We start from the raw sequence: 12,749 nt of genomic DNA on the forward strand, positions 1-12,749 counted from the left end.
ATGGCACAGCACTTGCTAATCTGGAACACGGACTTTGGGCTGTTTTATTCTGAAAATGGGCTTTCAATAGGTACGATAGAGCTCTTTGAATTCAGAAACCAGTGCAGCAAAAACATTAAACTTCAAGCCAATTAACAAGGAAAAGTCAATCAGGAAAATGCTGCAGTCGATTTTTATTTGCATTCATCAATATGGTGTATCTGGGACTATTTCTTGCTGAGAAGCAGCAGTCCCTGTGCCTGGGAGGAGCCAGTGCGTGCCAAGGTATTTAGCGAGTGAAAGAAGTTTCCTTCTTTGAGCTAATACTTAAAACTACTCATTTCTGGTAATATTATACTTTATGATATTATTCATGTGGTAATTAACAGCAGGCAATACCCTAAAAATGATTTTATGTACCAAAATGTGAAAAACTTTATTTTCATACCTAGCGTGGACAGAAGCTGTAAGACCAGATAAAAATCTATACCTTTCTAAAGTAGTAAGGTTTGAATTATAGATACTATATATTGGAATTACATATAGCTGTAGTTTAGATTCTCTTATACCTTATAGCCTCGTTTGGTAAAGCCTTTTCAGTTTTTGAATATTTGTCTTTGACTTGGGAGTTCATATACAGCAGACCCTTGAACAACACAGTGGTGAACTGTGCAGTCCACTTACAGATTTTGTTCAATAGTAAATATGATGGTAATACACTCACACACAACTATGAGGTTGGCTGAATCCGCAGATACCAGATCACACATGTGGAGGAACGACATATAGGGAGAAACCAGGAACCAGGGATCTGGAGGGCCAATTACACACACATTTTTCACCTGAACGGAAGTTTGACACTCCTAATCCATGAGTTATTTATAGGTAAACTGTATTTTTTAAAAATCTTAGTCCAAGTTGGTTAGAAGTTTGGTAAAATTCTAAGTCTCAATGTTTTTTCTTTCTTTCCTAGATAAGATTTTGTTCAGTTTTCACTAAATAACATATAACTTTTCCCTACCTCCCTCATCTTTTCCCCATGACAGTGGCATCCAAACCTATAAGGACTGATATTATGTCATTTAAAGAGAGAGTTTAGTTGAAACCAGCCATGCATGTAGTGTTCCCTTGCTTTTCCCTAATTTGTAAGTCAAAAAACAGATGAATGAACTATCTCCACTTGGTCTTGAATATATTTTATATGCTATTGATGCCAATTGATGCTTTTAAATTGTGGTTCTGGAGAAGACTTGAGAGTCCCTTGGACAGCATGGAGATCAAACTTCTCAATCCTAAAGGGATTCAGTCCTGAATATTAATTGGTAAGTACTAATGCTGAAGCTGAAGCTTCAATACTTTGGCCACCTGATGAAAGAGCTGACTCATTGGAAAAGACCCTGATATTGGGAAAGGTTGAGGGCAAGGGAGAAGGGGGCGACAGAATAAGATGGTTGGATGACATCACTGACTCAATGGACATGAGTTTGAGCAAATTCTGGGAAATAATGTAGGACAGGGACGCCTAGTGTACTGCAATTTACAGGGTTGCAAAGAGTAGGCCATGACTTAACAACTGGACAACAACATATTTTATAAGAATTCACAGATATTAAAAAAAATTTTCCATACAGACGTCTTGAAACTCATGGAATTCCTTGCTGACTGGGACTTCAAAATGAGCAGCTAGTGAAGTAGTAATACTTAAATCTGCCAGGAGATGTTCCTGTAAAGTGTGACAGCCCGGGGTCAATGCTTACTTGGCTTTCAATTCTGAATTATCAAAATTATATAATCATACCTGCTTTAGAAGGTGCTCAGCTTGATGGGATTCTTGTGCTTTCGGCCAATAGCAGTTTATAGAGTCTACAGAGAAAAAGACAGATACAATATCTATTACAGACTAAATTGTGTCCCTTCAAGGTTCATATGTTGGAGCCTTACTCCCTAGTGTGACAGTATTTGGAGATTGGACCTTTAAAGAATTAATTAAGGTTAAATGAGATTATAAGGGTGACCCCAAACTAATATGGCTACTGTTCTTATGAAAAGGGAGAGAGACACAGGGCTATGCCCACAGAGAGAATGCCATGTGGAGACACAGTGAGAAGGTGATGATCTGCCAGCTGGGGCAACCAATCCTGCTGGCACCTTGATCCTGGATTTCCATCTTCCAGAATTCTGTTAAGCAACCCAGATTGTGTGATTTTGTTATGGCATCCCTAGCCAACTAATTCTGTGTGATTTTCAAGGGGAAAAAAAATAAAACTATAGAATTTGAGTGAGTTTTTGAAGATCTTTCCCATGTGGAAGGATGTAACTCTTTGGAATGAGCTGACTCTTGCTGTCAACTAGACAAATAGAAAGAAGCCATGAACTGCCACCAACCATGACCCTTCCCAAGGCTTGGTGTGCATCTCTTCCTTGGAGCCTTTTAATCTATTCTGGCCAGAGTTTGTTTCTGTTATTTGCAACCAAAAGAACCTTAAGTAAAATGGGTCTTCAAGTCACGTCTGGAGATTGACTATGTTTCATATATAACCATTATTTTTAAAAATACCTATGGAAGTTGATTAACAAGCTAATCTCAATCTCAGGCTGATAGTAACTGTTTTTTTTGTTTGTTTGTTTGTTTGTTTTTTGTTTTTGCAGTTATGGAGTTTTCTCACTCAATAAAAAAGTCCAAATAAAATAGCAATGTGGTGATGCTAATAAGGAGATTCTGATAAAGAAGCAGGTTGGAAACCTCTGATCTAGAGTTTTCTGGCTTCTTTTGTGAGGTAATGGCAGTGAAACCTAGAAGGTTGATGGGCTTGCATTTAGAGCAGGAAGTCATGATACCCACCCAAAGACTAGTGATCTAACCAGACCGACTGCCTGGCTCAGTGGAAGTTCTGGATGAAGATGCCTAGAAGCACACTTGTACCACTTCACAGCCTCAATCTGACCCTGTCCTTCAGAAAGAGCTCTGAGGGAGCATTCAGATAAGTCATTGTGGGGTTAGGCAATGTACTTGAAAGGGTCTGTGCTCCAGCTGAACATGTTTTATGAGGCACTGTGTATTCTGGAAGCTTGCTCCTAGTATGCTCTTCCTTTTGAACATAGATACTGTGTGTGGTGGGTGGAGGCAGCTGGTACTTTGAAAGCAGATAGACTTCACCTTCCTGTGGAAAAGGACCACTGGGACATTGGCTATGTCCCTTTCACCCTTAATAAAGATAGATACTTTGAAGAAAGGGCAGAAATCCTTGCAGAGTAAAACTTGAGACACTAGTGGTTAGATAGAAAGATATTGACTTTATTGTTGCTCTGGAGACTATAGTTTAAATGATTATAAGTATTGTGAATCATGGCCGATCTATTTGAAAGATCTACCATGAACTCTTTGCAAAAAGGAGTCTAATGAGGGGGCCCTCAGTGGTCCTCATGCAACATGTGGTACATCTAATCAACATATTTATTTAATCAATATAAAGATTACATCTCCTGCTTTAAGATTACTTGAAATTTTAAGATAAATTATGCACAGTCATTAAAATTATATAAAATCAATAATAATTTTGGAGTATGGTAGTATCAACTACATGCCATCACCCCTTCCCCCACCACTCCTACACTGCACTCTTGTTGACCCACATGAGTCAGAGAAGTAAACACCCTCTGAGTTTAGGGGCATTACAAACAATCATCATGCATAGCTGTTAATCCTCAATCTCACCAATTTGCTGACTTCTTACAACGGCATGCTCTTAAGGCTTCTCAAGTGTATTTTGAAAATGGACTTCCTTAATCTCTGGTCTTCTTGCAAAAAAATTTTCAACTTGGCCTAATTTTCTGTCACAGTAAATCCTGAATCCCAAGCTAATTCAGTGGCTCCAGCTTTGGTGTTTCAGACATTCTTTTCACTTGGGGAAATATATGTCTTGATCAGAGTAATATTTGAATTGCCATCCAAGCTACCACAGAGCCAACAGATGCCCCACACAGGGAGTAGACATGTTCCTATCCTTGGAACTCTGATTTAATACCAGCAAATAATTTCACAGAACCCATCACTTCTACTTTTATGTATTGATTTTTATCTGAAATAACAAAAATGATCAGATTCCCTACTGAACTATACCTGAAGCAAGTTTAGGAAATAGAAGTCTAAAACCTACAGTATCACAATCTGGATTGATCAATGTTGGGAACTCCTGGCTAATTAGATTTAATTTTGCTTTGTGATCTGACATGACCTCTCTCTAAACACATTTCATTAGTAACAATAAACAATTCATATGTTCAAAGTGTTTCAGAGCCAGTCCAAGAACGAACTGACTTCATAACTACGTTCCTTTCATTGTTCCTTATATCTAGGCAGTTAGTTTCTTTATACAAATAAAAATAGATATTTCCATTCAGTGACCATTAAATGTGTAATTTGCCAGTTCCTCTGTACTGTGTGACTCGTCATATTCTGTTAAAGATGTTATACACTTGAAAGAAGTGGCTACTTGGATACAAGGTGCCACACATGAAAAATAGCCTATACTCCAGTCTTGTTTTCAATCAAGAACATGTTTTATTGCAGACACAATATGCTAAATGCTGGATGGGTCCCTTTGATAATTCCATAGATTATCGGAACCTAAAACGTCAGTGCAGTCACATGACATAACACGTTTCTCCACCAATGCTGACATGGCTGTGCCATTGCTCCTCCTCTTTCTTTTCATGGAATTTACTTTTGAAATCACTGACTACGGCTGAAGTCATTTTTGTCTTTGGCAGGTCAAAACACCTCTGTCCTCGGTGTACGAGAAGAGATGAGTATTTTTGGAGGTGTCCCTTTCTCGCCCCAGAACTGTGTTTCTACTCTTCTCTTTCCTCCTCTCTCCTAAGCGCAGTTACCCCAGCTTCCAAATCTAAAGACAAGCCCATGTGGGTGGCACCACGATTTTTTCTCAGAAGTGTTAAAGTTCTTTTAACATGCCTTTTCTTAACTGGGAGCTATACTTATCTCATCATTAACCATGTTTTCTTTTCTCTGAAGATCTAACCTGCAGAGGCAATTTCCTATATGAATACCTTCTCCAAGTCACCCTGGGTCCCTGTACTGTACCACACACTGGCTGATTTTGTTGCTGTTGTTCAGTTGCTCAGTCGTGTTCGACTCTTTTCAACCCCATAGACTACAGCACACCAGGCTTTCCTGTCCTTCACTAGCTCCCAGACTTTGCTCAAACTCATGTCCATTGAGTCAGTGATGCCAACCAACCATCGCATCCTCTGTTGCCCCCTTCTCCTCATGCCTTCAATCTTTCCCAGCATCAGGGTCTTTTGCCATTTAAATCCGCTGCTTAATTTGTTGAGATTGCTCCTTGTCCAGGAGTCCCCACCCTCTCAGTGCTCACCCAGCCCCCTCTCCTGGCCATCCTTGCTCCTCCCCTTCTCCTGGGCATCCCTGTTCCTCTGCAGAGTTTACCTATCATAATTTCTTTTTTTTTTTAATGATTTTATTTTTTGGCTGTACCGTGCAGCATGTGGGATCTTAGTTTCCCGACCAGGTATTAAACCTGTGTCCCCTGCATTAGAAGCTCGAAATCTTAACCACTGGGTCACCAGGGAAGTCCCACACATAGGTTGATTTATACTCAGGTTTCAAGATTCCTTTTCTTACTGATTATCGCATGCCATCCTCACCTCAACTTCTGCTCCATCTGATCTTTATAAATCTTTGAGATATATTTCTTAGGTTTTTTAGAGTTCTCTTATTTAAGAATTTTGCTATTGGTCTCCCTCAGTCTTGCAAAACCAAGATAATTTGATAGTAATGGGCAATATGGAAAGTGAAACTGTCAGTCACTCATTATGCCCAGCCCTTTGTGACCCCATGGACTGCAGCCCACCAGGCTCTCCTGTCCATGGGATTTTCCAGACAAGGATACTGGAGTGATTTGCCATTTCCTTCTCCAGGGCATCTTCCCAACCCAGGGATCGAATCCGGGTCTCCTGCGCTGCTGGCAGATTCTTTACCGACTGAGCTGCCAGGGAAGCAATATAAGCATTCTGGAGCTTATTATGGTCCATAGAAATCAAGTCATGGACTCAATGAACAGAAAGTTTTGTTGGAAAAATCTCAGATAATGCCCTTTGTAATGGTTATGAATTTTATGGTGAAAGTGGAGGTAAAAAGTTCTGGAAACTCAGGGTTTCCCTGGTGGCTCAGTGGTAAAGTAGTTGCCTGCCAATGCAGGAGACATGGGTTCAATTCCTAGGCCGAGAAGATCTCATATGCCTCAGAGCAACTAAGCCCGTGAGCCACAACTCCTGAGCCTGGGCTATAGGGCTCAGGAGCCACAACTCCTGAGCCCACATGCTGCAGCGACTGAAGCTGGAGCTCCTAGAGCCTGTGCTCCACAAGAGAAGCCACCATAGCGAGAAGCCTGAGCGCTGCAATTTGAGAGTAGACTCCACTAGATTCAACTGGAGAAAAAACCTGAGCAGCAGTGAAGACTCAGCACAGCCATAAGTTAATAAATTATTTTTTAAAAGTTCTGAAACCTTGACAGAAAAAGGCTACCATTCTTAACAAGAGAGACAAGAAAGAACTCTCAAGGAAGTTGCAGATTAAAGCAAAGTAAATATCTGCTATTGAAAGGGTAGCAATCCTACCAGAAAAGTGACTGCAGATGTTCAAGGCTATTAAAACCACAATTTGAAAAGAAAATGCACCCATAGAATACTAATTAGACACATATTCCTGAGATGCTTTATCTATTGATGGTTTGTTTTTTCACTATGTCAAAAATATTATCATATAAAGTATCTCAGGTAGCCAAAAATGTCAAAAAATAAGCATTATATGTAACAGTTACCACCTCTACCTATTACATTACCCTGCCACTTATGTGACCAGCATGGTATTGAATTTGGAGAGGAGTACTGGACTCTTCAGAATAAAAAAAAATGTAATTACAAATTACCTTAGTTTGCTTTGCTCTTATTTTGAAAATATTTTCTATTTTTAGGTTCTGTCATGTCTAAGAAGAAAAGTTGGAAACTTTGCCCACAGTGGCGTGCCCTAATTAATGACTTGTATTAGAAACAGTATTTCAATAAATATTCATTTATTCACTCTTTCAATTTAGGGCTTCCCTTGTGGGTCAGTGGTAAAGAACTCGCCTGCCAATGTGGGAGATGTGGGTTCAATCCCTGGGTCAGGAAGATCCCCTGGAGAAGGAAATGGCTACCCCATCCAGTCTTGCCTGGGAAATCTCATGGACAGAGAAGAAGCCTGGCGGGCTACATACAGTCCATGGAGTCAGAGTCAGACACAGCTGAGCAACTCACACACAAGCACATATTTGGCTCATGGAAGGCGTAGTACTAGGCACTGGGGGTACAGAAATGAAGTGGGCAGGATCTTTGCCATTGAGGGCCACAGTATAATGAACATAGACAAGCAAACAATTAGGGCATAATAGAGGACTATAGCTAACTCCTACCAAGTGTATCAGAGTAAATACATAGAGGAGGTGATCCTTGAGCTGTCTTGAAGAATGATAAGTGGTTTGCCTTGAGGGAAAGTTCCCTTGGAATGAAGGAAGAGCATTCCAGGCAGAAGGAACAGCATTTGCAATGATATGAATATAAGAAAAGCGTAACAAGAACTGGCTGCCCGATGTGGCTGATCCCAGGGGAATTGAAGGGCGCGTGAGAAATGAGACTGGAGAGGCAGGCAGAGTGCAGGCCATGGAAGGTCTTGATCCCTACAAGGGAATTTAAGGTTTATCGAAGTCAGGAGAAAACTGAAGATTTCAATTTCATCTGAAGGAAGTAAACGACTAGTTTAGCGTTTTAGGAAGATGTCTCTGGAGACAATGGAGTGGATGGAGAAAATTGGACAGGGTCAGACATCAGTGGTTAGGAGGTTAGTACAAGAGTTTAAGCAAGAATGGTAATTATGAACAGACACTGAGTGCTAATCATGTGCCAAGCCTTTGACAAAAATTATCTCATTTAATCCTCACAATTATTCTTTAAGCTACTATACTAGTCAGGACAGGTTAGGTTATGCTGTGACAAGAAATAACCTCAAAATCTCTGTGGCATAAAACAACCAAAATAATTCTGCATGTCACATGCAGGTTGGCCAGGGAGCAATTCTTCTCATAGTCACATAGAATCCTGGAATAATGGAGACTTCATCTCAATGTATACCTCACAGGAGGGAGGCGGGGGGTGGGTGTCACCATCCCAGTAGTAGGCTAGGAGTGTGGTTCATTGCCTATAGACTCTCAAAGCTTCTGCCCCAGTTTCACATGGCCACAACCAACTCCAGGAAGGCAGGGAAGTACAACCCTACCATGAGCCCAAAAGGAGAACCAGAAATACTTAGACACCAGCACTAATTACTACCACATCCTGTTCAGAGCATAGAATAAAACTACTTTCTGACCTGCTTTCTGAAGTTGGATGTGGCTGGCTGTGTAACCCAGTTCAGTCAAAGAAATAGAGGAAACTTTGAGAACTAGGAGCCTTTAAGAACTAAGAACTGGAACAAAATTTGTTTGGCTCTTGCTTTCTCTCTGCCATGGCATCTGGCAATGTTCCACATAGTGGCTTCTCCTTTAGCCCCAGTTCCAGAGTGAAAACTGATAGCAGAGCTCCCATTGACTTCCAGCAGGCATGTGGAGTTAGTCACAGTTTTAAGTCATTGAGATTTGAAGAATATTTGTAGTTGTAGCATAACCCAGTTCACCTGGATTGTTATGGAGGAGACAGAAAATTTCTGAGCAATCTTAAAATCACAGATAGGTTTATGATGATAGTGATGATGATGATAATTAATACCCATTTTATAGATCTGAAAACTGAGACTCAGAAAAGTCTAAGAATATTCCCAAAGTTACACCTAATAAGGCAAAATTCAAACTCAGGCAATCTGACTTCTGAAGATTAGGTAGGAAGAGCCTGACCTAAAGCAATGGAAATTGGGATGAACAGGTGGGACTAGTTTAGTGACATTTTAAAAGCAGGATCAAAAGATCTGCTGGGCAATTATGTAAGGATAGAGGACAAACAGGTATCTAGAATGATTCCCAGTTTTCTGACTTGGAAAGTCAAATGAACAGTGACCAGGAATTCAAATAGAGATTTGAGAATGATGAGCAAATCGAAGGGTGGGGAAGATAATGAACTTGGTGAAGGACTCTTTCAGCACTTTGAAACCGTCATTCATTGTCTTCTGTTTTCTCAGTTTCTGACAAGAAGCTGGCCCTCTCCATGTGCTTGTTGTTCTATATGTAATGCATTATTCTTCTCTGGCAGCTTTCAAATTTTTATTTTTGTGTTTTTTGGCAATCTGACAATGATGTATCTAGGTATAGTTTTTCTTTCTAATTATATTGCCTGGAGTTTGCTGAGCTATGGGGGTTTAAGTTGCCTGTTTCAACAACTTTGGGAAAATTTTTCTTTCAATTATATTTCTGTCCCAATTTCACTGTCTCTTTTTGAGACACCAATTATACATATGTCTGATATTGTCCCAAAGGTCTAGAGGAGCTACTCATTTTTCTCCAATTTTTTTTCCTGTTCTTCAAATCAGATAATTTCTATTGGTTAATCTTGAGGTTTACTGACTCATCTTCTACCTGCTGTTAAGCCGCTAATGAACATCACTGACTCGATGGACATGGGTTTGAATGGACTCTGGGAGTTGGTGATGGACAGGGAGGCCTGGTGTGCCGCAGTCCATGGGGTCACAGAGTCAGACACGACTGAGCGACTGAACTGAACTGTGTACTTATTTCACTTTAAAAAAGTTCTAGAGCTTACACTGCTTCTTTTTCATAGTTTCCATCATCAAGATTCCCTATTTCCTACTTATTTACTCATCCAGATCATATTTTTCTTTATTTTGAACATTTTTGCCTTTAATTCTTTGAATATTTTTATAATAGCTATCTTAATGTCTGTCTACTAAGTAAAATATCTGAGTAATCTTAAGGTCAATTTCTATTTTCTATGTTTTCCTGTGTCTGTGTAGTAATTTTTTATTGTCATATTCAAGGCTACAGATGATGCACTGTAGAAATTGTGGATTCTGTAGTCTGTTATTTTTCTCTGAAAAGTTTTGATTTTTGTTCTAGTAGGTAGTTCAATTATTGTTTGACCACTTTGAATTTGTGTAGGCATTTGTTTAGTTTTTGATTTTGGAGTTTTTTTTCTTTTGTTTTTTTAGAGTAGACTTTGGGAAGTCCAATCTGTCTTCCCAAGCCCTCTGACAGTGTGCTCAGCCTTCACAGTTTCCCCTGTGATCTCGTCAAGTTTGTTGTTGCTGCTGCTGCTAAGTCACTTCAGTAGTGTGCGGCCCCATAGACGGCAGCCCACCAGGCTCCCCCGTCCCTGGGACTCTCCAGGCAGGAACAATGGAGTGGTTGCCATTTCCTTCTCCAATGCATGAAAGTGAAAGTGAAGTCGCTCAGTCGTGTCCGACTCTTAGTGACCCCATGGACTGCAGCCCACCAGGCTCCTCCGTCCATGGGATTTTCCAGGCGAGAGTTCTGGAAAGGGGTGCCATTGCCTTCTCCAAGCTTGTTGTTAGGGCGGTTCTAGTCATAGGCCTTCCTTTAGGGCAGTTCTCGAACTTTAGCATGTATCAGAATCATCTGAAGTGTTTGTTAAAAACAGATCTCTAGGCTTTTTCCCTTGAGTCTGATTGAGTAGATCTGAGGTGGGACTCTAGAATTAGTATTTCCAACTGTATGTCTAACAAATTTCCAGGTGATGCTAATGCTTCAAGCCTATGAACTTGATGCTAATGCTTCAAGTTGGGAATGACCAACTGAGAAATACCGCTTTAGAACATGATCCTTATTTTCTTTTTTTTTCCTCAGAGAACAGGCTCTAGGCCTTGTGGGCTTCAGTAGTTGCAGTTTTCAGGCTCTAGAGCACAGGTTCAACAGTTGTGGAGCATGGGCTTAGATGCTCCATGGCATGTGGGATCTTCCGAGATCAGGGATTGAACCTATGTCTCCTGCACTACAAGCATATTCTTTACCACTGAACCACAAGGGGAGCTCCCACGATCCTTACTTTTAAAATGTGTTCCATCTGGCATCGCAGCTGGATGCCTGAGGTGTTATTAATATAGTGTTAATGGGGCTCTCCACTTAAGCTGCACCCAAACTTCTATGACCTTATCACTGCTTGAATTCTAATAACCCTGCTCGGCTTTCAACCCCACAGAAGCTGGTATTTGGTAATCCTAGGATAGTCTCACCTTACACATGTCAAACCAGCTTTTAATTAGGCACCAACAGGGGATTCACATGGGATTTTTAGAGACTTCCCTCTGCAAAGCTCCCTTCTCTCAATGCCCCACCTTGCAAATTTTAATTGCTCAGTTGCCCCAAACTCCAATCTCTGCCTGCTCAGCTCAGCCAGTTCCTCAGTTCACTATTTCTTAGTTGGGATATATTCCCCATATAAAAAGCCAGAGTGATTCTGGGCCTCACCTCTTCAGTTTCTCTTAGGGACCACAGACTTGTACTGTCTGAAACAGTTGACTCAAATATTTTGCTCAGTTTAGTGATTTTTTTTTTTTAAGTGGTGGGATGGCTCATCTGGTACTAGTTTCTACTTCATCATAGTCAAGGGTAGATATCCTAATTTTAGACCTTTTGAATTTAAGGAACTTTGGACTATCCAGATAGGGATATTCTACAATGGAAAGGTAGCCTAGAGACAAAGGTTTGCAAAACATCAGTGTATAGATAGTAATTGAGACTGCGAACACAAATCATATAGGAGGTAACACAAAATGAGAAGAGTAGAGGATCTGAGGTAGAACCTGGGGGGAACTGCTGATTTTTCATGGATGGGTGAAAGGAAAGGGTTGACAAAAGAGGTACAGAAGGCGTAGTCTAACAGGCAGAAGAAGAGCCACTGTCCCAAAAGTCAGTGGAGAAGAATTTAAAAATATTTTGAATTCTTACTATGTCTCCCCATTGTGCTAAGAAAAAAAAAATTTTTTTTAAATATTGCAAGCAACCCAATAATTTAGCACTATTATCAAATCCGTTTTATAGATGAAGATGAAACTCACCAGCCAGGTAACTTGCAGCAGGTCATGCAGTTGGTAAGTGGCAGAGCCAGGATTCTAATCCAGGCATTCTGGCTCCAATACTTGCAAAAAACCACACTGTCCTGCCTCACTCCAAAACAGGAGAGGGTTACAAATGTGACAGGGCCCTCTAGGAAGCTGAGGATTGAAAAGTGTCAATTGGATTAGGAGTGAGGGCCACTGTTGAGCTTGGCAAGAACTTGCTGGAATAAACAGTAGGTGCTAATTAACTGCTCACATTATCACTTCCTGAGTTTAGCTCTTTGTGTGAACCAGCAGGCTGCCATGCACATGGCGTCTCTCAGGCTCTGTCTGTATTGTCCTTCTCCTCAGCTTTCTGCTCAGAAAAAAGAGACTCACTCCCTGTGTGCAGACAAGACCCAGCGCTCCAGATTCTAAGTGGTAAAGAGAAGTGTGACGTGCCCATTAATACACAACACATGTGCCGAATACAGGTTTATGCACCTTTGAACATATCATCAATTACCTGTGTTCAGATTAGCCTCAGCAAATCTTTAAGCTCTCACAGCTGTCTTCAGGTGTTCAGGGGATTATTATGAGGAGATGTTGATCAGTTGTTCTCCATGTCTCCTGTGGGCAGAACAAAAGGGAAGAGGCTTAAATGTCAGCAGGGGATTTAGATGTAAGTGAGAAATCTGAG

At 40.7% G+C, this 12,749-nt stretch overlaps 1 long non-coding RNA gene across 1 annotated transcript in view; it reads right to left on the reverse strand.

The window, feature by feature from the left end:
* The window catches only part of LOC129657222 (uncharacterized), a 29,244-nt gene extending 16,775 nt beyond the window's left edge, over positions 1–12,469 (reverse strand). The window contains exons 1-2 of the long non-coding RNA XR_008716617.1: positions 12,071–12,469; positions 1,778–1,842 (exon numbers count right to left, since the gene is read on the reverse strand). This is a non-coding gene — a long non-coding RNA (uncharacterized LOC129657222). The remainder of the gene's footprint in view (positions 1–1,777; positions 1,843–12,070) is intronic.
* Between the last annotated feature and the right edge of the window lie 280 nt (positions 12,470–12,749).

Source organism: Bubalus kerabau, chromosome 7 (genome assembly GCF_029407905.1).
Source record: "Bubalus kerabau isolate K-KA32 ecotype Philippines breed swamp buffalo chromosome 7, PCC_UOA_SB_1v2, whole genome shotgun sequence".
In the NCBI taxonomy this organism is placed as follows: domain Eukaryota; kingdom Metazoa; phylum Chordata; class Mammalia; order Artiodactyla; family Bovidae; genus Bubalus; species Bubalus kerabau.